The sequence below is a fragment of the Schistocerca americana genome, chromosome 3 (assembly GCF_021461395.2).
Source record: "Schistocerca americana isolate TAMUIC-IGC-003095 chromosome 3, iqSchAmer2.1, whole genome shotgun sequence".
Lineage (NCBI taxonomy): Eukaryota > Metazoa > Arthropoda > Insecta > Orthoptera > Acrididae > Schistocerca > Schistocerca americana.
In genome coordinates this window covers 625,063,952-625,087,899 of record NC_060121.1, presented here as the reverse complement: position 1 = coordinate 625,087,899, position 23,948 = coordinate 625,063,952, and positions in this window count along the sequence as shown.

Genomic DNA, 23,948 nt, shown 5'->3' with positions numbered 1-23,948 from the left:
CAACAATCCGAAATTCTTAGCGAAAAAAGTAACATTTATCAATTTTGCTCCCTCGAAATCATCTACAACTACAACAGACTCGTCGCTCACAACGTATTACGTATTCGATGACAGATGTATAAACTACATACGATGATATTGCTGCTGCTGCAGCTGCTGCCATTGCTGTTACTGGTGCACCTCGCCATTCATTTCATCCACGATTTGTTGTTGGTGGATATGCGCTACAATTATAATAAGAAGAAATGTATTCAAGACTACGAAATTCTTAGTGGAAGAGAATAGTTACGGTTACCATCCTGCTCCAACAGTTTTTGCACTACCGACGGTGCCTGATGCAGCTGAACACTTCATTTTTCGCACAGACTTGTAACACACACTCAGCAAAGGAGCAAACTGACGATTAACGCACACAAACGAGAGCAAGACGATCGACCTCACACTATGCTGGTTGACGACAGAATCAGGGCGAATGGGGGTGGAGTGGCCTTTATGTACCCTCTGCCCCTCCACCCACCACTTTCCACAGGGAGCCAATAGGAACGCTGTATTGTACTACACCTGCAGATGAATTCTGGTCTGAGCGAACTGGAAAGGTCGGTCCTGGTCTAAACACTCTGTGACAGTCTGTGCCGATCTGTGAGCGCTGCTTGTGTCCTGCTGGTCGTTGGCATTTTGCTATTCAACGAAACCAAACTTAAGATTAAACGTAGGTAATGCTCGCCCCGTTTCGTTCAGTTTCCTATGCATCTAGGGCTGCCATAATTTCTGTTTGACAATGCGGGACATTTCTCTTAAATTGACTATAAATTGACGAAATTTGGGAAGAAGCAATCGGGGCAAAGCGGGCTACTTCTCTTAAGCTAAAAAGGTGAAATATTGGAGTAAATGCCACTTTTAGTTACGAACGGTTGTAGCTATACCAAAAATAACGGAATTTTGAAAGATCAATGTGTATTTGTATGACGGTGTCTGGCACTAATAACTATTTCGCCATTACTGTTGATTTTGTTATGCCCAACGACATTTGTTTTTTGCGGCTTCGGAAAATGTTTGGAGCTTAGCGTGAACGTATAGTTCACTAATTTCAAAGACATGATGACTTTTAACGGTATGAAAGTACCTTGCTAATTGAACCTGTTTGAATAAATTTGGAACAAAGTAACTGTCCACCTCTGTAAGTGCTTCCGGAGTGCACGTTTGATTTACACTTTACGTTAGCTAAATGATCTTTAATATCTGCTCTTCTCATGCCGTAATCAAATCATAACACTTACAAATTACACATTGTGCTTCGTAGTCGTGCCTCCCTCCTTTTATAAAAAACCATTCATTTGAATATTTTTCTGGAAATGAAAACTTCCTCTTCTGCACTTTGAGAATCAAACACCTTAATAACAAAAATGGTTCAAATGGCTCTGAGCACTATGGGACTTAACATCTGAGTTCATCAGTCCCCTAGAACTTAGAACTACTTAAACCTAATCAATCTAAGGACATCACGCACACACATGCCCGAGGCAGGATTCGAACCTCCGACCGTAGCGGTCGCGCGGTTCCAGACTAAAGAGACTTAATAACAAATTATCCGCGATACGACTCAGAGAAACATAGAACGACGTTGCTGTAAATTTTAAACTAAGACAAGGGACGTTGATGGTGGTCCATCAATATGGCATAGTGCATTCGGGTCACAGTGGTTAAAGTAGGGCTCATGCTTTGAAATGAGTTCATCCCTTTTAAAGACGTCAGGTAGAGCTGTGGAGTCACTATCTCCCTTTAATAGCGATAACCAAAGCATGACCATACTGGACACAAAACACTCACTAATACTCCTCAAATACACTGTTAGAATTACGGCATTACCTTATTCACAGACATCCTGCGCACACTTGTAGTAGACTAACTCAATGACGATGGATTCACAGTATTATTCAGTTACATAAAGCTGGTGCACTGAAAGGGACAAACGGAAGTCTATTCTACGCTTGGAATAAAGCATTATTCGGATTCAAGCGTGTAGAAGGTTTCTACATTACATGATATTCCTTTTTGAAAATTCAGCGTCACCATACGCGTATTATAGGATCGAAACAGGTTCTTAAGATTAAATCACCGTTTCTGCCACACGTAACAAACAAAATCTTTGTATGATGCTCAAACAGGTTCATGTTGTTTTTTCGTAAATTGAAACTGGAATTTGTGGTAAGGTCTTATGGGACAAAAGTGCTGAGGTCATCGGTCCCTAAGCTTCCACATTACTTAATCTAATTTAAACTAACTTTCGCTACGGACGACACACGCACCCATGTCCGAGGGAGGACTCGAACTTCCGACGGCGGGGGCCGCGCGGACCTTGTCAAGACGCTCAGCTATCCCGCGCAGCTTGTTTTTACGTAACAAACTCAATTTTGCCAGCTGCAAAAACAGATCCATCTCGTGGTGATCCTCCTCCAAAGTGTTAAAGAGGTACGTTGCTTAGCAACAGGAACTAAAATGTGCAACCGCGTGACTGCTACGGTCGCAGGTTCGAATCCTGCCTGGGGCATGGATGTGTATGATTTCCTTAGGTTAGTTAAGTTTAAGTAGTTCTAAGTTCTAGGGGACTGATGACCTCAGATGTTGAGTCCCATAGTGCTGAGAGCCATTTGAACCATTTTGAACTAAAATGTGCTTAGACTCGACACACTGCAGTTTTCCACTTTCTCCTCCCATTTGCTTTGTAAGTAGGCTGTTTAGGTTTTCTTATTGGTAACGCCACGTAGCGCTCTGTGTGAGAATCACTGGCTGTGCTGTGTGCAGTCTGTGTCTAGTTTGCATTGTTGTCTGCCATTGTAGTGTTGGGCAGCGGCAGCTGGATGAGAACAGCGCGTAGCGTTGCGCAGTTGGAGGTGAGCCGCCAGCAGTGGTGGATGTGGGGAGAGAGATGGTGGAGTTTTGAAATTTGTCATGAACTGCTATATTTATATATGATGATATCAAGGTAAATACATTGTTTGTTCTCTATTAATATCTTTCATTTGCTAACTATCCCTATCAGTAGTTAGTGCCTTCCGTAGTTTGAATCTTTTATTTAGCTGGCAGTAGTGGCACTCGCTGTATTGCAGTAGCTTGAGCAGCGAAGATTTTTGTGAGGTAAGTGATTTGTGAAAGGTATAGTTTAATGTTAGTCAGGGCCATTCTTTTGTAGGGAATTTTGAAAGTCAGATTGCGTTGCGCTAAAAATATTGTGTGTCAGGTTAAGCACAGTCATAAATAATTTTTCTAAGGGGACGTTTCATATGGCGACCCTGCCAGGATACCTCACTGGAAACTTCTGATTTTTTTGTTGTAGTTTGTGTAATTAGTGTAGATTTTGTTTATTGCTAGTGCGTAATTGTAGAGAAAATCTCCTTTGTAGTTGCAGTCTTTCATTGTTGTACAGTAAAACGATTGTGGCATGCATGTAGATTTGCACCGAGTATTTCGCAGCTGCAATTAACTAGATATTATTTTCAGTGCTATGTTAATGTGTTCTCTTATTTTTGATCTTCAAATTGTGTTTTTCTGTGTTGTCGTGTGAAATGCTGTGACAATAATGGCGTGTGAAAAACGTAATACTAGGCTCCAAAGTAAACTGAGAAATGACAGTGAAAATGAAAGCAGTGTGTTAGCGCCACCGAGTAATGAATTAACTGATGTTCAAAGTAGTAATTTGGTAATTGTGCATAGGGAAATGGAGCGGGCTGCAAACAATGGTGTAGACAGTGAAACAGGTAGTGAACAGGGAAGCATTATCGATCGATCGGTCGGCAACAGCTCGCCTCAGGAATCCGAAATGACAGGACACAATTTCGCAAATACTGTAGATTCAGGTTTTGGGTCATCACCGTTTTCTCAAATAAGTCAAGACACATTTTCTGCTTGTCAAAATGTGAATGTTGCCGGTGCAAATGCACTGCCGAAAAGCGTAGAGAAACAGATTCCAGACACTAATACATTATTATTGCAATTAATGCAACAAATGGAACAAAATCAGAGACAAATGGGACAAAATCTTAAAAAGTTAGACACAGTGGAACAAACTCTCAAAAAGTTAGACACAGTGGAACAAAATCTCAAAAAGTTAGACACAATGGAACAAAATCTTCAAAAGTTAGACACTACACTTGAACAAACACGTGAAGATTTAACCACTGAGTTACATAACATCGAATCGAAATGTCAAAAGGTCTGTAATGACGTAAAAACACAAATTTGTGAGCATTTCCAACCTATTTCTTTGCGTCATGAAAATGTATTACAGAATCACGAAGCAGCCATAAAAGAACTGCAAACTATTGTTCATGAAAATCATGAGACCTTGCAAGCTAAAATTGACTCAGTTGCATCTACCGATTCGGTTACGCAACTTGCAAGAACTCAGGAAAACTTAAAGGACACAGTAGATACCCTGAAAATTGGTTCAGAAAGACACATGGAGGAAATAAGTACACTATCGGAGAAAGTAGCCGAACTTTCGGATCAGGTCACTAACTTATCTACAAAGGTAGATGATGATCTGAATGACACAAGACCCGTAGCCTCCACTGACACAGAAGAGTATGAACAAATAAGAAAATTCAAACAAAATCAAAATCAAATCAATACACAGTACAAAAGAGAAATCCGGGAAGTACAAGATCAGTTGACGCAGGTAATACAAGAATTACGTATTTCAGAGGACACTCGCGCTCCAATACGGGAAGAGGGACATAGAAATACGGAACAACCACAAAATAATAACACAGGACACTTCGGAAATTATGAAAGAAATTGGCAAGGCGCATTGGATTTTGAGATGGAACCGCCGAAACGAAGTAACAATGACCGACATACTACTCGCCGACATGACGATTTTGACTATAAGCTGTTCATTACTTCACGTAAATTCAAAACATTTAAGAATTCTGGCAACGACATTCATCCACAAGCATGGCTCCATCAATTCTCTCATTGTTTTCCTCCCAACTGGTCGTTAGAACACAGATTAGAATTTATGTGTGGCTACTTAGAGAATGAACCAGCTGTAAGAATGCGATCGGTCATTCACGATTGCCACAGTGAAGGAGAATTTTACCATGCCTTCCTCTCAGCATATTGGTCTCAAGCCACACAAGACCGAGTAAAACATGGCATCATAATGATGAAACATTTCGAACAATCTGAATTTTCCAGTCTTGTGAAATATTTTGAAGACATGTTGCATAAGAATCAGTATCTTTCAAACCCATACAGTCCCTCAGAACTCATCCGCATTTGCTTACTCAAATTGCCTGAACATTTACGACATATTATTTTAGCAGGACGTTGCAAAGAAGGCATTGAAGCTTTTCAGGGACTGTTACAAGAACTGGAAATTGACACTGACAGTCGCCGGATGCGAAAACAGGAAAATAATCACTACAGGTCACATACGTCACAATTCCGTGACGACAGAAACAATAACTGGACACGACAAGGCTATTCTTACAACGCAAATCGTGACCAAAACAGACACCACCCATATGACAACCACTGGCAGAGTAATTATAGTTACACAGAAAGTTCGCATTTCGGTAGTAATGAATATGACAGAGACAATAATAGAAACAGACAATATGGTAACCAGAACTATTATTATCAAGGGAGACAGAGTAATTTCAGACGCAACAGTTCAGCGCGCAGTTACGATTCCGGGAGAAATTCTCCACCACATGACCGACAAAAAAGAAACTATGTAAACTACCGACAAAACGACAGACCTGAATTCCATCAGAACTGGCGAGCTTCAAACAGAGCAGGGCCCTCTCGACAAAGTGAATTTGTAGAAGTTAGGTCTCCTAATCCCAATAACGACGCGCGCCAACAAAGAGACAGACAATGAGTCGCACAGCAGGCAGCCGCGTGCGCCCGCTAGCTCCGAGAAAAATAACATAAGACGCTAGCCTTGAGAAAAATTTTAGCATTCTTTACCGATGTATACAACATGATAATTGCTTTGAAGTTGAAACTCTGCGTACCAGGAAGAGTAAAGGTTTACACCACATTTCACATGTAAAACCGTTTATTGAAAGATAATCTGCTTTTTAACTTTGTCTTTGCCATATAACTTTTCGCTTTACATTACTAGTATGCTGTGTCAGACTTAAGAAACTGTTAACATACAACTATGTTTGAAGTTAAATATCCAGTCTAGAACCTAGGGAACATTTTTAAACAGAAATTACGAATGCATTGTTATAGTGAACAGACGACACAGTGTTGTATTTGTACATTCTTGCTTGTTAGTTGCACGATTACGTAACGACTATAAGGCTCACATACTTAGAACATTTACCAGTACTGCTAATGAGATTTTAATGCAACATTTTGGTTTACTTGAAAATACATTCTGGGTTTAAAGTACTTTCTGTGACATACCAGACGACACAGTGGTTAGTTTATGTGACAACTACACGGTTTTATCACGACGCTACTAATGAGTGAAAATTTACAATGTTGCTTTTGCAGTGTTTCTGTTTTATATCTGCACTGTTTTCTGTTTTATTCTGGAAAGTAAAACAGGTTTTAGTAGTAACTTTTGTAGTATAGCTACAACGAGACTGCCTTTTCCGTAGCACAACAATACGTTACAGTACAGTACTTTCTTCATCACGGCAATAAGCGTAATAACTAAGAAATTTATACGCAAAGAATTTCACTTTTGTGTATTATGAGGTAAGTACATTGACTTCTGCAGAACTTAGCTTTTGGAGGACGATAACTACGACACTTCCACACAGATTATGTTGCAACAAGACGCACATTTAGCGCTACAGTACACGTATTTGAGTGATTAATTTTGTACTTAAAACATTTATTTTTAAAGATTTTTGAATTACAAAGAAAGTTTTCCGTGATACATTTCATTCCATTGCTGTAATCTCTAACACCTGAGGGTATAATTACATTAATCCTCAGGGGGGTACACGCTTACTTTGTGTACCATGTGTGTGGCAACCACAAGGAACCCTAGCTAATATGGTATTTGCTTATACAACTTTACACATCGGTACCATATTTCTCTAACACACAAATTACACAGCTATCTGATCATGTAACTGAGAGAGACAAACATTTATTTTACTATATCAGTGACAGATGTTTACGTAATTACACAGTTGGGTAACTTCACACTTATGAAACTGTATTTTGTCTGTACTTTGTAAACTGTTCATATTTTTTCGGAATCATTGTGATACTATGAGAGCTTTGAATGATGTATTTGGTAAGGGAGCATGATTTTAAAGTACGTTTGAAGTAGATGACACTATTGAAATGAGCAGAGAATTTTTTTTAGGTTTTGAAATTATTGCAGAAAGCTACGACGTTTTTGAGATTTGACTGAGGTGTTATGATGTTATTACTACGACGACGATGTGTATTATGTTGTTGAGGAATGTTTATTATGCTACGTATTTCTCATGATGAAATATTGAAGAAGTGTCGACGAATATGTATATGTAATAAGGTAAGGAATAATGAGTAGTGGTGACTCTGATTTGTGGAAAAGGTTGTTGGAAACCAAGAATCGTACTTTAAGAGTTATGAAATGTGTGTATATGCGTAAATGTATCACAATGCTGGCGAAAATTTTTTGAACGCTGTTATATTTACAGGATTTTGTTTCTACACATTTGTAACGCAAATTTTCGACCTGTGAAATTTTTATATGAGACTGTCACTGTAGCGAAAACTGCTGTCGTAAATATTTCCATAAGAAAGTTAAGTGACCACCTGCACGTAATGCGTCGTGGGCACGCAGCTGTGTCAGACGCCAGGAGAACAAGTCATTAGTGAGTGCCTCATCAGAAGCACAGGTAGAAAAAAAAAAGAAAGGGGAGGCCATTGTCCTCGCTATTGACATTTCCTTGTTGAAAGCATACTGTGGAGCTCGTAATTTATGATATTTACTAAAATGCCTAATGAAATGATTAGAAATATTTTACATCTATTGTCTTTGTAGTTAAGAGATTGCTCATTTCGTTTAATATCTGGTTTCCAGCTGTGTTGCAGCATTGGTTTTATAAAATAAACTTAAATGCATCTGCTAATGTGAACACTTTCTGTCAACAGATTTATTAAATAATTATTTTCTGATCCACATTCTTCGAAAAAGGAGCTCTTGGAATGGAGAGAACAATAAGAAGGGACTAACAACAGTAACTGCATCTATAATTTTCTTTTCAAGTACTTGGTAATTTCTTTTGTAGAATAATTTGTGGTGCACCACTTTAATTACATAGATATTAAGATGTGATTATACATTTCCCTTATCTGCATTGTTATCTTTAGTGTACTATTTTTTCTGCTTGAGCTATGTCATGTTTAGATATAAGCTGCTGTTTGCCAGGCATAGTGCTACTGAATTTTGATTTGTGTTACTCTGCTAAGCCAGATTTATTTTTCTTGTTTGCTGCGCATTGCCTCATATTAGTTGTAATGTTGAATTGCTTGGTAATTTAGATTTACTGTAGCTTGCTTTGCAAATTTGATTTTTTTGTCCTTGCTGTTTGTGTTACTTGTTTTGTGCTGCTGCATTGCCTCGTCCCTTAGTTTAGCATCTGAGCTCAGTAGATTTAAGTTAGCTTAAGAGGGGTTAGACTATATAAGAGATTGAGTTGCGATGAATTGGAAGAAATGCATTGAGAAGTTAAACGAAAAAAGTACAGAAAGCAGGTATAGATAGTACTTTTGGGAATAATGATGAACAAAGGGAGATCTCCATGCAAAATACTGCAGTAAAACAAACCCTGTCCTTTCCTTTTGTATTATTCCGCTATATGTGTGTGTACTCTTGCGTATTTGTGTTTTTCCTGTCTTTATGTGTTTAGCTAATACGATTTATGTTGTAGAATTTTTCTAGTACTAAGCTATATTCACTATGAGGAGGAATACTGTTATCCTCAAATATAAGTTGCATTAATAATATGTTATTTTCTTTGTAAAGTTGTTTACAATTCTGTTCTGTTTCAATGTTCATGTGTGAAATTAATGTTTCGAAAACTATTCTCATTATTTTATATATTTACTTATGTCACAATTCCTGTAACTCTGATGGATATGTTATTTCGATTCTTTTGTAAAGCCTGTACTACAAATGTTATCTGTATTGTTATGTTCTTTAATGATGTATTTTGTACCTTTGTAATTTTATTTTCATGTTGTAAATTTATAATTGTATAGACACCAGTTCTTCAAATTAAATTACATTTCACTGCACACGTTTCTGTTGGTCATAGTAATGCACAATATGTAAGAAGTTGGAATTGATAGTGTTTGCACGTGTGTTAATAATTCAGCAAGGGACTGGATAACAGCATTGCTGGTTCTAAGGACAATTCCAAAATCTTTGTGAGTGCACAAGTGGTGGTTTATGGACTTGCTACGTTATCCGCAAGACTCTTCAGTGGTGATTGTGCACCTGCACAGTCACAACAGATGGCTGCTGGCCATCTCTTCAAGGACTACAGTGGGTCTACATCTTTGATGATCCATCAATACCATTATTTCTACAAGGACTGCAGTGGGTCTGCACCTTTGATGACCCACCAATACCGTAATCTCTACCAGGACTACAGTGGGTCTGCACCTCTGGTGGCCCACCAATACCATACTCTCTACCAGGACTACAGTGGGTCTACTCTGTGATGACCTACCTACTAATATTCTTCAAAACGTCGAATGACTCTGCTGTGGGTTTGCTCTGTTGTGGCCCATTATCTGTCAGCATGTCAAGAGTCAGCACTGTCTTTCCGTTGGAAGGACAACGCTACTTCTTCAAGACTGCATGGAAATCCACTACTTCCGTGTGCATTTTCTTGTACTGCTCAGACTTTGAGAAAAACACTACTATTTTACCGTGATGAACGATCAGGACTGTCTTTAAGGACTGTGAGAAAATTTTAGCTTTTGACCAACATTGTATCAATAAGTGTGTGCATTTGATATCTTTGTTATTGTAATTATGAAAAATTTTTTCAAATCATTATTGGCCATTGGCCAAAACAATTTGTAAGATTTTTTGTGGGGAGCATGGGGGCTATGTAAGTAGACTGTTTAGGTTTTCTTATTGGTAACGTCACGTAGCGCTCTGTGTGAGAATCACTGGCTGTGCTGTGTGCAGTCTGTGTCTAGTTTGCATTGTTGTCTGCCATTGTAGTGTTGGGCAGCGGCAGCTGGATGTGAACAGCGCGTAGCGTTGCGCAGTTGGAGGTGAGCCGCCAGCAGTGGTGGATGTGGGGAGAGAGATGGCGGAGTTTTGAAATTTGTCATGAACTGCTGTATTTATATATGATGATATCAAGGTAAATACATTGTTTGTTCTCTATTAATATCTTTCATTTGCTAACCATCCCTATCAGTAGTTAGTGCCTTCCGTAGTTTGAATCTTTTATTTAGCTGGCAGTAGTGGCGCTCGCTGTATTGCAGTAGCTTGAGCAGCGAAGATTTTTGTGAGGTAAGTGATTTGTGAAAGGTATAGTTTAATGTTAGTCAGGGCCATTCTTTTGTAGGGAATTTTGAAAGTCAGATTGCGTTGCGCTAAAAATATTGTGTGTCAGGTTAAGCACAGTCATGTATAATTTTTCTAAGGGGACGTTTCAGCTTGGCCCCTGAAAATTATCTCCTGGTGGATGTAGTCTAGTATATACTGAACTCGCAATGATTTCTTAGTCAGAGGAAATTTGTATGATCTTCGTGGTGGTAGGTACATCTATGGTAGCTATGCATGGAATGCACTGACACAAACAACGACTTGACAGTATATATATATATATATATGATACCGTGTCTTGACTGGCTTTACAAGTATGAGTAACACGAAAAGGCTTCGTGGAAGTGATGAAATCGATAAAACAAAAAAGTCACTATGGCTTTTTTAAATTGTATTTACATCCTTTATTCATCCACAAATATATGATGGCGGGAGGCTTTTTTACAGTGCGAAAACGATACCCAGCTGATGCGAGTGTGGACATAACTTTTTTATACACCTATAAATGACAGAAACTTTATGCTACTTGAATGTACATGTAAAGGTACCGACATATCACCAGACGTTTGTGGGAAGCAATGAAACTACTGTTCACGTAAAAAAATTACGTATGTCTAGTTATAAGGAGAGGATTGATTTGGCATGGTGTATTATGATATCAAGGCATTGAGAAGGATATCCGAACTTAAGGGATGACCGATTAATTTTTTAAATAGTTTGACAATATTGCAATACAAGCGTTCAACTGGTTGTGCTACTGTGTACAAACAGCATTGGCAATACCGTTGTAAAAAATGGATACACAGAACGTCCCCTCACCAGTACCCCTTAGAGTATCCTCGTGTTTTTCTTGTTGCACTACCGACAGTGACGATGATACAGCACCCCATCCTGTATCGGTGGTGTGTTTCCAACCTATTAATTGTTGATTATCACACAGTGCTGAACGCCTGTGCTGTATAGCACTTGTTTGAGAGAGTCTTAGCAGGATGCAGTGCCTTCCAGAAGTGCTGACTGGAAAGCTTAAACGTCATATAGTTTCATATAACTGAAGAGAATCGAGACTCGTCGCTGGTGTGAGTGTGGGCATACAATTCTTTCGGGTGCTGTACACATATTAAAGATAACTGCATTGCTTGTCTGAAATATACAGGGTGAGTCGCCTAACATTACCGCTGGATATATTTCGTAAACCACATCAAATACTGACAAATCGATTACACAGACCGAACGTGAGGAGAGGGGCTAGTGTAATTGGTTAATACAAACCATAAAAAAATCCACGGAAGTATGTTTTTTAACACAAACCTACGATTTTTTAAATGGAATCCCGTTAGTTTTGTTAGCACATCTGAACATTTAAACAAATACGTAATCAGTGCCCTTTGTTGCATTGTAAAATGTTAATTACATCCGGAGATATTGAAATCTAAAGTTGACGCTCGAGTACCACTCCGCTGTTCGATCGTGTGTATCGGAGAGCACCGAATTACGTAGGGATCCAAAGGGAACGGTGATGGACCTTAGGTACAGAAGAGACTGGAACAGCACATTACGTCCACATGCTAACACCTTTTTATTGGTCTATTTCACTGACGCACATGTACATTACCATGAGGGGTGAGGTACACGTACACACGTGGTTTCCGTTTTCAATTACGGAGTGGAATAGAGTGTGTCCCGACATGTCAGGCCAATAGATGTTCAATGTGGTGGCCATCATTTGCTGCACACAATTGCAATCTCTGGCGTAATGAATGTCGTACACGCCGCAGTACATCTGGTGTAATGTCGCCGCAGGTTGCCACAATACGTTGTTTCATATCCTCTGGGGTTTTAGGCACATCACGGTACACATTCTCCTTTAACGTACCCCACAGAAAGAAGTCCAGAGGTGTAAGATCAGGAGAACGGGCTGGCCAATTTATGCCCGTGTTTGTTACAACACGCAACTGAACGTCGGAGGTTTCAAGCGTCAACTTTAGGTTACAATATCTCCGGATGTAATTAACATTTTACAATGCAACCAACGGCACTGATTACATATTTGTTTATATGTTCAGATGTGCTAACAAAACTAACGTGGTTCTATTTAAAAAAAACGTAGGTTTGTGTTAAAAAACATACTTCCGTAAATTTTTGTATGGTTTGTATTAAACAATTACACTAGCCCCTCTCCTCACGTTCGGTCTGTGGAATCGGTTCGTCAGTATTTGATGTGGTTTACGAAATATATCCAGCGGTAACGTTAGGTGACTCACCTTGTATACATGTTGCAATGTAAAGTTACTGTTGCTTATATACTGGGATGTACAAAGAAAATGACTGTGGTCCCATGGTGAGGGAGGTATAGATTCAAGACTACGAAACCCGTAAGGATATGAGAGAGACATTTTACACGGAAAATTATGTACGCTGTAGATATTGAGATTTGTTCAAGAACAACAGCCGTCAAAAGCAGACATTTCCAGTCCATCGGTTGATGTCAGACTGCAGCTGCAGGCGTAATATTTGATTGTAGTTACATTGATAAATATGTGCTTGTTCCCAATATTTCTGTGAGTCTGGAGATGGCTGTAGAAAACATAGCAGCAAGCAAGCAGGTCGGAGGCCGGAATCAACATCTCAGTAGACACCCTCGCTACAGGTAAGGGCTTGCCCATCCTTTGAACATCAGAGAGTTCGAGAAAGCTTCCAGCTTATGGCAATTTGGCTTACGGCTCCTCCTGGATGGATGGGTAGTGAACTAATACCCAGCTTGCCTGTATACGCCATGGAAATTTGAGAAGCTTCAATATGACGATTGTTTGCGCAGGGAATACTGAGAGCATTCGAACCCCTAACGCTCAGGTTCCTCTGGCTGACACGTGCTTCCGTGGCTGAAGTCATGGGTGGCGTTTACGGCGGTAGTTTCCTCTGTCTCTGAGCACTGGCACTGTACTATGGCACAGTGCGTGTGGGTGTCCGGAAGGTAAGTACGTGGGATGTGAGAGTGTTTTCAACGATCTCGGTCATCTAGCACTGGATGGATCTTGTTTCTCAATATATCGTCTAGATATTTGTTTTTGTTGTTGTTATTGTTCTATCACACGATAGACCCTTTCCTCCCTCCTTCTTCCTGGTGTAGCTGCGAGAACCAGTCAACTTAGGAATTCTAAAGTACTTTTTTTTTTTAAAAATATCATTAACAGACATGTAGCGGTCAGGAACTCTATAACCGTGATGGTGTAAATTCACATCGAAATTTGAGATTCCAACTATCATTTCATACGTCACCAGTCCCAAGTGTGATGTCAAATAATAATAGGTTTGGATTATTTAATGAAATGCCAGCAAACTACTGTGCAGTGTCGGTCTTTCTTTTATTCTGAGTAGTTTTAAATTGTGTGAATGAAATTGTTTAAACGCCATATTAACGATATAATTATTAAGTCCCATAGCACGTCGTCTGAAGCACCATTTGTAACATCTTCAAGATGCAATATTCCTCACCAGATTTAATAACTCCTGTAGCAGTTCGTGAGGAGTACCTCAAGCCAAGTGCACATGAGGTCTGGAGCAGTTTATAGTCCATGGCGGAATGAAATATCTCTTGCTAGTTCCTGTGTCATCTGCAAAGCAAGCTACAGCTCTCTCTCTCTCTTTTTATGTAACTATTTTTTTTAAAGTATATTTCGAGTCAGCCTTCTACTAGTATTGTGACATCATCAATTTGGTTGTAAGAGATAGCTACAGATCTGCCTTATATACTCTACATCATGATCACAGGACAGGAAATTGATAATTTATGAACTTCAGCAGTATTTCTGGATTGATTCTTAGTCAGGCATTTTCCTTGGAAGGAAAGCGTTTCGTGTGCACCGGTATTCCGCAGGGGTTTACTAGGTAAATGCTGCTTTGTTCACAGTTCAGTCTGGCCACGACTGACAGCGCGTACAGGCCCGGCAGCGGCACACTAAAAGACGAGAGAGAGAGAGCAGATGTTTCTACAGCAATTTCTCGGACGTCAAGTACCAAAGGATTTCGCCCACCTGATTCTTTTCTTCGGGAATTAACGTGTTATCCAGCCTGTCAGTCGTGCCACATGGCGCAACCAGTGACGGACAAGTCGTTTAACGAGACACCGAATGATCTGCGTGTACTGTGGCACGAGCAGGCGATGCGAACAGGACAGTAGCATGGTTCGTGATCGAAGGAATTTTAAGAGAGTAATTACGTGTGATGGGTGCCTCATGGCATGGTCGGGATAAAAAAAGTGATCTATTTAATTACTTCTTCCTCATGTATTTTACATGACCTGCATCTCCCCAAACACCAAAGAATGTTGAGCAAGAGAGATCCAACCCCTGGAAATTGAGTTCTTTTTATAAATAAACAATATGCCTTCTTCTATGTAATTGAATTTCCTGACATGAGATCCTCCCTCCCCAGCACAGAGCCTCCAATTTCTTAGTAGAGGTGGGGTGGAGTGGGAGGAGAAGGTTAGGGAGTTATCAGGGGGAGGGCTTAATTAATTTATCGACTTAATTAAATAATCAATGAAACTGATTTAAAAATGTGCTTATATCTGCAAGGGCAGTTCCCAGAGGGATGGGTGAGGAGGAGTGTGAGGGTAAGAGGAGGAGAAAGGAGAATGGATGGAGGCCTGTCGTCCAAAAGGTTGGATTATCCCTAGTGGTGCAATCCTTTTAGCAGAACAATCGGTTAAGGACATATGAGTCAAAAGAGAACAATAACTTTGCCCCTGAATATATGCTTGCCCCTGAATGTAGGCAAGCCACACTAGAAATTGTGCTCATGCTACTGTTGCCCCACTACTTTAGTCTGTCTTTTACACTGTCTTTACTTTGTCCGTCATGTGTTATTTCGCTTCCAAGATAGCAGAGATCTTTCACATTGTCTGCTGCTTAGTCGCCAACTTTAATGATAAATTTATTGTAGTATCGTTACTTTAATCTTTTTTCGGTTTACTCTCAATATGTAGTGTGTGTTCATTAGAGCTGTGAAAGTAACGAGAAAATGTTTACCCGTATGTATTCGTTAATACAGACAACAATACTCGTTACAACCATATCATTACTCGTTACTTTCGTTAACGACGGTACTGTATAACTCGTATAGAGTCGAGTAGCATTCATACGATTACATTTTGTTCTTTGGTGTATTTTTTGTACTTGAATCTGTTTGAAGCAGGTTTAGCAATTGAATAAAGACATAAACCAGCAAGTCTTGAATTATTTAATGTGACAGCTAAAGACAATTTGTTGCAAATGCACTAGCAAAAAAATAACGGTGCAATAATCAACATAATATGTGGTCTATACAACAGACAGAAAATGTACAGAGAAATGTCTTACAGAAACCTTTGGTTCAAATTTGAAAATAAATTTTTTTCCATGGATTTAGGCTTCAGGGAACTCCGCCTATCAGACAATATATTTGGTCTGACGTCCAGAATGCTCTTTCTGACGGTACTGAAGTAGCTATGACAGATAAGTATTTTTGTGCTAAGCATGACAGCTCAGGATAGAGAAGTGATCGCACCTGCCACGATTTTAAAGGACTCTCTGCCTGCTTAATATCTTTTCTTCCATACATTGCCTCATTGAAAATATGCTGGTGACACCTGCTGTTGTAGAGCTTGGCGTTGCCTTAGCATTAAATTCTATCCAAATTGAGTCCTCTTTGTCAAAAGGAATGACCGATTCAGACTAGGGCAACCCTGCTTCCAGTGGTGTTCTTGAATTCAGTTTTTAATGAGCTTTTGGCATTCGTAAGCAGATTCGTCTTTAAAAGCAATGCTCTTAAATCTTGGATCTAATAGGCCGCTTTCGAAACGACTGGATGTCTAGCACAGTTTATAACTGGTTATTAAATTCTGTCTTCAACTTAAATGGAAAGTTCTTTGCTGTTTCGGTACTTAAATTAACATGCAAACTGTCAAATATCTCCGCTACACTATCGGTGGCTGCTAGCACCTTTGAAATAGACACTAGCTTTTGCAAGGACATTTTTTCTGTAAACTGTTTAAAAGGCTTTAAAATTTTGATAACTTCTGGTAGAGCTAACCACTCAGTTTCAAGGAGACTTTGAACAGTATTTTGAAGAAGTCCAAGCACCGCTTCAAGGGGTTCTTGTAGAAAGAAATCCTTTCCAGCATATCCAGTGTGCTGTTCCACCTAGTTGCAACGTCGATTTTCGGTTTTAAAGGTTTTGTTCAGGCCTGAGCTGCTCTTGTATTGATGTTAATTTTTTTGTAGACACTGGACTTCTATGGAAGTGTTGTACGATTGTTTTAGTTTTTTGTATAATTGTTTCAATGCTCTTAAGTCCAGAACGCACTATTCAATTTAGTGTATACGCGACACAAGGCAGATGTTCGTAGCCCGCCAACCGAATTGCTGATTTCATGTTAGCGGCATTATCTGTAACACACACATAAATTTTGTCTTGTACTTCCCACTTACCTATTAAATAGGACGTCGTTGCCCGAGAAGACCAACCATCAGTCGTGATGGAAATGTGAGACCCAGTTCCCAGTTCGTCTTTTAGTTTATTTTTCACTCTTACATACTGAGCATCCAGTAATGTTGTGCTTAGTACGTACGTTGCTGGTAATTTATAGCTGGGCTCCAAGTATTCAATTAAAGTTTTGAAGCCAGCATCTTCAGTCACAGAAAAAGGTTGCAAATCTTTAATTAGCATATTGAAAACTAACTCAGTATTTTTTTCTCTTGCAACACTTAAGGGCTTTTTGATAAAGGTGGCAATGGTTGTTTGTTGTTGTCGAGGTTGATGTTTTAGTGAAGCGACTTCACATTTTGATGTAGACGGTACTGGCGTTTCAGAAGAAAATTCTCGACCTTCTTGGGATCTGGTGAGCTCTAGTGGATTTGGTGAAATTGTAATTATGGTCTCGTATGATGATCGACGTCTTTTTCTAACATGTTTTTTAAATTTGATGTAGAGCCACCTTTCACGGAATATAAGGTATGGAAAAGATCACATTTTGCCTTATCATTGGTACCTCTGCTGAAAAAGTTCCACAGTTTGCTTCTTTTCTTGTCCATTGCAAATTGCACTGAAAAGAACAATACAGAACTGTTAACCAATCGTCTTGATTGACACAAGAGTCAGGAAGCGAGTATGAACGATAAGTACTGTTCCCGCATCCTATCTTGAAGGCTTGGCCCAAAGTTAGCTCATGGAATTTCAGAAACTATCAGAATATTTCGTGACGACTGTCGCCTGTTTCTCATTGCCGCCAGTGAGACCGATCTTAGTTGTATGACTACATTTGCGAACCGCGTGACTGTTGTGCTGTGTTTTGTGACATTAACAGTTAAAATAATATCGATATTAGTGGAAAAGTATCGCATTCGAAAATGACAATCTGTATAATGCGCATTCATGAATCCATTGTACCACTGCAGTTATATGGTATAGGCGCACTTCCTAGCTTCTAGATTGGCAGCTCCGATTCGGTGGTGTGTCAACACTCCCCCACCCACGACTTAGCTCGTGGCTACCCACACTGCAGCCACAAAAAAATGGTTCAATTGGTTCTGAGCACTATGGGACGTAACATCTGTGGTCATCAGTCCCCTAGAACTTAGAACTACTTAAACATAACTAACCTAAGGACATAACACACATCCATGCCCGAGGCAGGATTCGAACCTGCGACCGTAGCAGTCGCGCGGTTCCGGACTGCGCGCCTAGAACCGCGAGACCACCGCGGCCGGCCTGCAGCCACATCCGCCTCTGAAGTGAAGTGAAGTGAACTAACAAATAATAAACAACTAAATCATGTAAAATTCGTCAAGAATGAGTATATAACTTACTCACCTCGCAATAAATATTAACAGAGAATATTCCAAAAACAGTTTTCGAATGAAGCTAAATTTATTCAACAGAGCTTGTACAGCAGAAACCATATTGTCGATATAGCCTCTACTGTGCCGATGCGAGCGCATGCCTTCCGAAAACGGCCGACAGAACCGAGCGCAAAGCACGGTACGGTAACGAGTAACGAAATTATGAGTAATGATTCGGTACTTCGTGTCCACCAAAGTAAACGTTACTCAGTACCGAATACATGATCTTGGTACTATGATGTATTTTTTATACTTGAATACGTTTGAAGTGGGTTTAGTAATGAAATTAAATAAATAGTAGGCTTTGAATTATTTAATGTGGAAGCTAAAAACAATTTTTTACAAATGCAACATACAACGTATGTATTTTAAATAACTGATCAGTGAAATGAAAATAATGTCCATGTTTCAATCAACTAAATAAACTAAAAAAAACATATTGAGCTTTATTTCAAAGTAGGACCCCAATTACAACGAGACCAAAAAACAAACAGTAACCATTAAACTGAAACATTTACTGGCAAAAAATTAAAAAAAAACGTGTGTTTTTCGTTAAGGGCGGCGGACTTGCAGATCATCGAGGATTAATCTGCAAACACGGACCAAGAAGTAAGATCGAAAATATTTTATAACAATAACCATCTAAATCATAGAGCCACGCACATCAAATTCGTCAAGAATGCTTATATAAATTACTCACCTCACAATAAATATTAACTCAGAATATTCCAATTTCAAAAACAATATTAATGAAACTAAATTTGCACGACAACAAGGCTTGTACAGTTATAACTATATTATCCAAATGGTAACTACTGCGTCGACGGGCGTGCGTCCGTAAATCTTGCTCAAACGGCCGTGCAGAACCGAGCGGTACGAGTCGAACGCGGAGCACGGTAACGAGTAACAAAATGTATTTATGAGTAACGATTCGGTACTTCGAGTCAGACACACTATTTGTTAATCAGTACCGAATACATGCGGTTTGCTACAGCTCTAGTGCTCATGGTGCCCTTGTTCCATTCATCCGGTCTTGCAGTTCTTGCTTTCTTTCACTCACATCAGTGAATCTTGTCATAGATATTTTTTTCGATCTGAATTTAAGTCCCACCACTGAACCTTTCTCTTAATACACTGTAGGATATTCTGCAACTAGCCACAAGCTTTTTGAAATGATTTCACTGTACCATGGTGGTTGGTTGCCGTATTTTCCTACAGCGTAATTTACGAAAACAGCTGCTGTGTTCTCCAACCAATATGGGTAGAATAAACACTTTACTTTTGTCATTGCTTCTGCAATGTATGCGAGAGGGACCACTAGGGGCGAAAGGCTGCATCTTTGTCTTGTAGTCAGAGTACATCATTGTTGATCCTCCACTCTTAATTTGCCTTTTGGTTTTTGTTCATATTGTGTATTACCCGTCTTTCCCGATACCATACTGCTATTTTTCTCAGGTTTTCGAATATCTTGCACAGTTTTATACTGTCCAAAGCATTATCTAGGTCGATAAATCATGTAAATATTTCGTGATATTTTCTATATCTTGTGTCTGCGTCTTTGGTGTTTCTACTTTCCGAAAGCCAGTCTGATCGTCATGTAACAGATCGTCAGTTTTCTTTGCTTTTTTATGTATATTATCAACGTGGATGCTTAAACTAACCCTTGCTATCTTTGAAATTGTGCAGATGATATTTTTCCGAATGTCTGGCGGTGTGTTTACAGTTACATAGATATTGAACAACAATCGAGTGGCCGTTTGGTTGCCACTATACGCGTTGGTTTTAGAAATTTCGATGGAGTTTTATCTGTATCTTCCGCTTCATTTGATAGCAAGTCTTCCAAAAGTTCCGTTAAACTCTCACTCTAATACTTATTCTCCTGTGTCTTCCATACCGACCCTCATTTCTTCTAATACGTCATCAGTCACTTCTTTCAGTACAGTGCGACGGTGCGGTTTTAATGTACTTCCAACCGGAAATGTCCACTCACCTTGCTGTGATTTCTTCTTCTGTAGTCCAGTCCACACAACTGCCCTCGGACAAAACGAATAATGTTCATCTGCTCGAGAAGCTGTTGTAGAACGAGTAGTACTACACGTATCTACAGGCTGCTTTACAGATTTTAGTTTCAGTTTAACTGAGCAATTAAAGGAGAGATAGTTTGTGAATGTAAGCTTCAATATATTGTTACTTCTTTGATTCAATAACACCGCCAAGCACGTGCTAATCCTAAGTTACAGTTTCGACACTCACACGTAATCACAGTCAATCTTAATAACCAGCTTATGGTATCTAACCGAGCCTTTTACTGGAAAGATTGTAAAATGAATTATCTGTGGCAGAATGCTCACTCAGATATTCCACACACAACTCGATCCCTTTGAACGTTCGTTTGTCAGCTCCGATTAGCACAATACGCCACACGGATTTTAGTTAATTCAAAGGTCCCAGTTTACATATAAAATCCGGGATTCCTTACTTTCGTTTTTCTTGCTCGTCGATACCACTTTGCGGCACTCTTCGGTAAAATTCAACTCATAATTCCGAAACATTACCACATCTGTTTAGAGTTCTTTTATACATCGTAGCCAATTATTGTTGGTATAAACCCCGATACCCCGCGGCTTTTGCTATGAACCAATCACAACATAATAACTTTTACCAACAATTTATTAAAAGAACAAATTTATGAAAGCAAAAAATAGCAAAATGACTACCCCTTTAAATAACAAATTATTGTCAAATGTTTCTTTTTCCGATACCATAAACTGGCTCACTCATGCTGTCTAGAAACAGTTCTCACGATACCATATACGTAGTTAATAAACATAAAAATATTCATTTATCATACTAATTCGAATACACATTTGTATTCCCAGTAATAACTCATCATTATCGTCATCTTGAATTGTTTCCATCCCCAGGCTGCGTCTATGTGAGAAAAAGCCTCAGCATCTAGTCCTGCATCCCACCGTTTTCTGTATTCACTCTGGTCCAGTCACCACCTCTTTTTTTAAAACTCCTTCACACCTTTCAACCGTCTATCGATTGGTCTTCCTCTAATAAATAAACATATTAAATCGGCAATAATTAATAAAAGAGATAATTTTCACAGCACATACAATTTTGTTTCCAAAATATACTGTTTCGACCACTTAGGATTTCGTAATCCTTAAAACTCAGAAACATTTCTGTGACAGCTGTCACACTTGGACTTGCTCCATCGTAAGCGCACGCCTGTTACGAAAGTTATGTCTGTATGAGGCTATCCGCTTTCCTTCGACTTCTATACGCACGATGCAAGACCTGAGGTAGCAGACTATTTGCTGCTACCATTCATTCACTCAGATGTTTACCGCTCCATACCACTTCCAGATATTTGTCTCTCTGAACGAGAGTGAAAATCTATCTGACAAACTGACACTGACGATCATCGTGAAAGGTACTTCTAGACAACTTAGCGACAACAGAAAAACTTCAGAGGAAAATTCTGCAGAAATATGCATCATCAAATAATATTAATTAATTTTTCCGTCACTTCCAGGCAGAACAACTTCATGGCACTAATGTGTAGGAAGCCAGTGACTAAAAGATATTGTCAACACACACAGAACCTTTGGTCACGACAGTAGATGAGAGATGCCAAGTGAAAAGCTTATCACTCCTGTTATACATGAATGTAAGGAAAAAACTAACATCCCAACATGTAAGTTGCATGAATATAGTTGGAAGGTTTGTGGGAAGAAATTTTAGTAATATATAATGACAGTGCTATTGTGCTAAGGTTTGTGGAGATGAATATGGTTAATTGGATCATTTTGTGACGGCACAAACCCCCGTTACTAGATGGATATTTCTAGTATGCAAGGATTGCTTTGTGGAGAGCGAGAGAGCTACATGGCGCGCATTCGCGGAAGCGCGTGGCGCGCCCGCGCGAGATTTGCAACGGGCGGTGGGATGGCCTCTGCTGCCGGGCGGCCACGTGGCCTGCAGCTTGGGGCATTGATTAGTTTTTCGCGCATTACGCGAAAACTGTGTAACTTACGGTGAAGAGCAATGCGGCAGTGGATTGTGGTCAGCAATATGCACCTTCTGAAAGATCGATCTTTATTTCAAGTCACTAGACGCGAAAGTTATAGTAACCACAAAATCGGTTAATATCACGTATACTGAAAGATTAATAAAAATAGTAAATAACAACTTACAGGGATGAGCGAGCACTCATTAAAAACGTTACGTCATAGTTGATCGATTGCCATATTCGTATGTTAAGATTCATAAATAATTAAGCCCGTAAAGAGCAATAAACAAAGTTTGAGGGAAATTTGTTTATAAAATTCAATAGAAAATTCATGACGTAAAGAATCGCACTATATAATATTTTGGATGGCACCACACGTATTTTAAAGTAGTTAATTCATACTATACACTTAACTTGCAATAGTTTTCATTGTTTGCAAATTATTATTAACATTTATCGCCAATAATTAATTAATTATTATAGATATGAAGATTTTTAACAGCGCAGTGTGTAGATCACTATAGATCTAAAATCGGTGCTATATGCAGTTATACGCTAAAACGTTGCAGCACAGATGTCAAAAAACAAATTTGCGCTAAGTGGCGAAATCTTGCAAAAACTAAAACTTCATTTACAGGCGATAAAATAATCCTATAAATTAATATAACATAGTAAATAAGATGTACTTTTTAGCCTGGTTCCTATGGTGTACTTATTTCTGTCGAGGGATGTATGTATCAAAATTTGCAATCTTAACTGGTGAGATTGGTACTTGCATAACCAAGTGGGGGGGGGGGGGGGGGGGTGTTGACGTCCGAGCCTATATAAGCGAGCGGTCATCTTGGCCAAGGGTCAGTCTGAGGTGGTAGCCCCTCCCAAGCCAGGGAAAGACATCCGCTTGGCGAAGGAACTACCGTCCCATCAGCTTACTGTCAGCTCTGTCGAAAGTTTTCGAGAGGTTGTAAATACAGCGCCTCCACCGGCTCATTGAAGGCCAGGGCATCTTGCCCAGTGAGCAATTCGGCTTCCGTCAGGGTCACTCGACGGTCCACCAACTGTTGCGTCTAACGGAAGAGGCGTTAGGAGCCATTGATCGGCGTGAGTACTTCGGCGCTCTTCTGCTCGACGTGTCTCGCGCCTTTGACTCCGTGTGGCACGAAGGCCTCCTGTACAAACTCTTTGTACTGGGGGTTCCGACGCCGCATGTGAGTCTCCTGCAGAGTTATCTGCAGGACAGGACGTTTCACGTACGAGCTGCCAGTAGAATTTCCACGGAGCGTCGAACACTCGCGGGTGTTCCACAAGGCTCGGTCATTGGCCTGACACTCTATTCGTTATACACAGCGGACCTGCCGCGTACAGAGCCAATCAAACTCGCTCTGTACGCTGACGACACCGCAGTCTACGGCCACAGCAGAAGTGCAGCCCTCCTCCAAAGGAGACTACAAACGGCCACAGAAGACCTGACGCAGTGGGCAGTCAAATGGCGACTATCCTACAACGCTGAAAAGTCGCA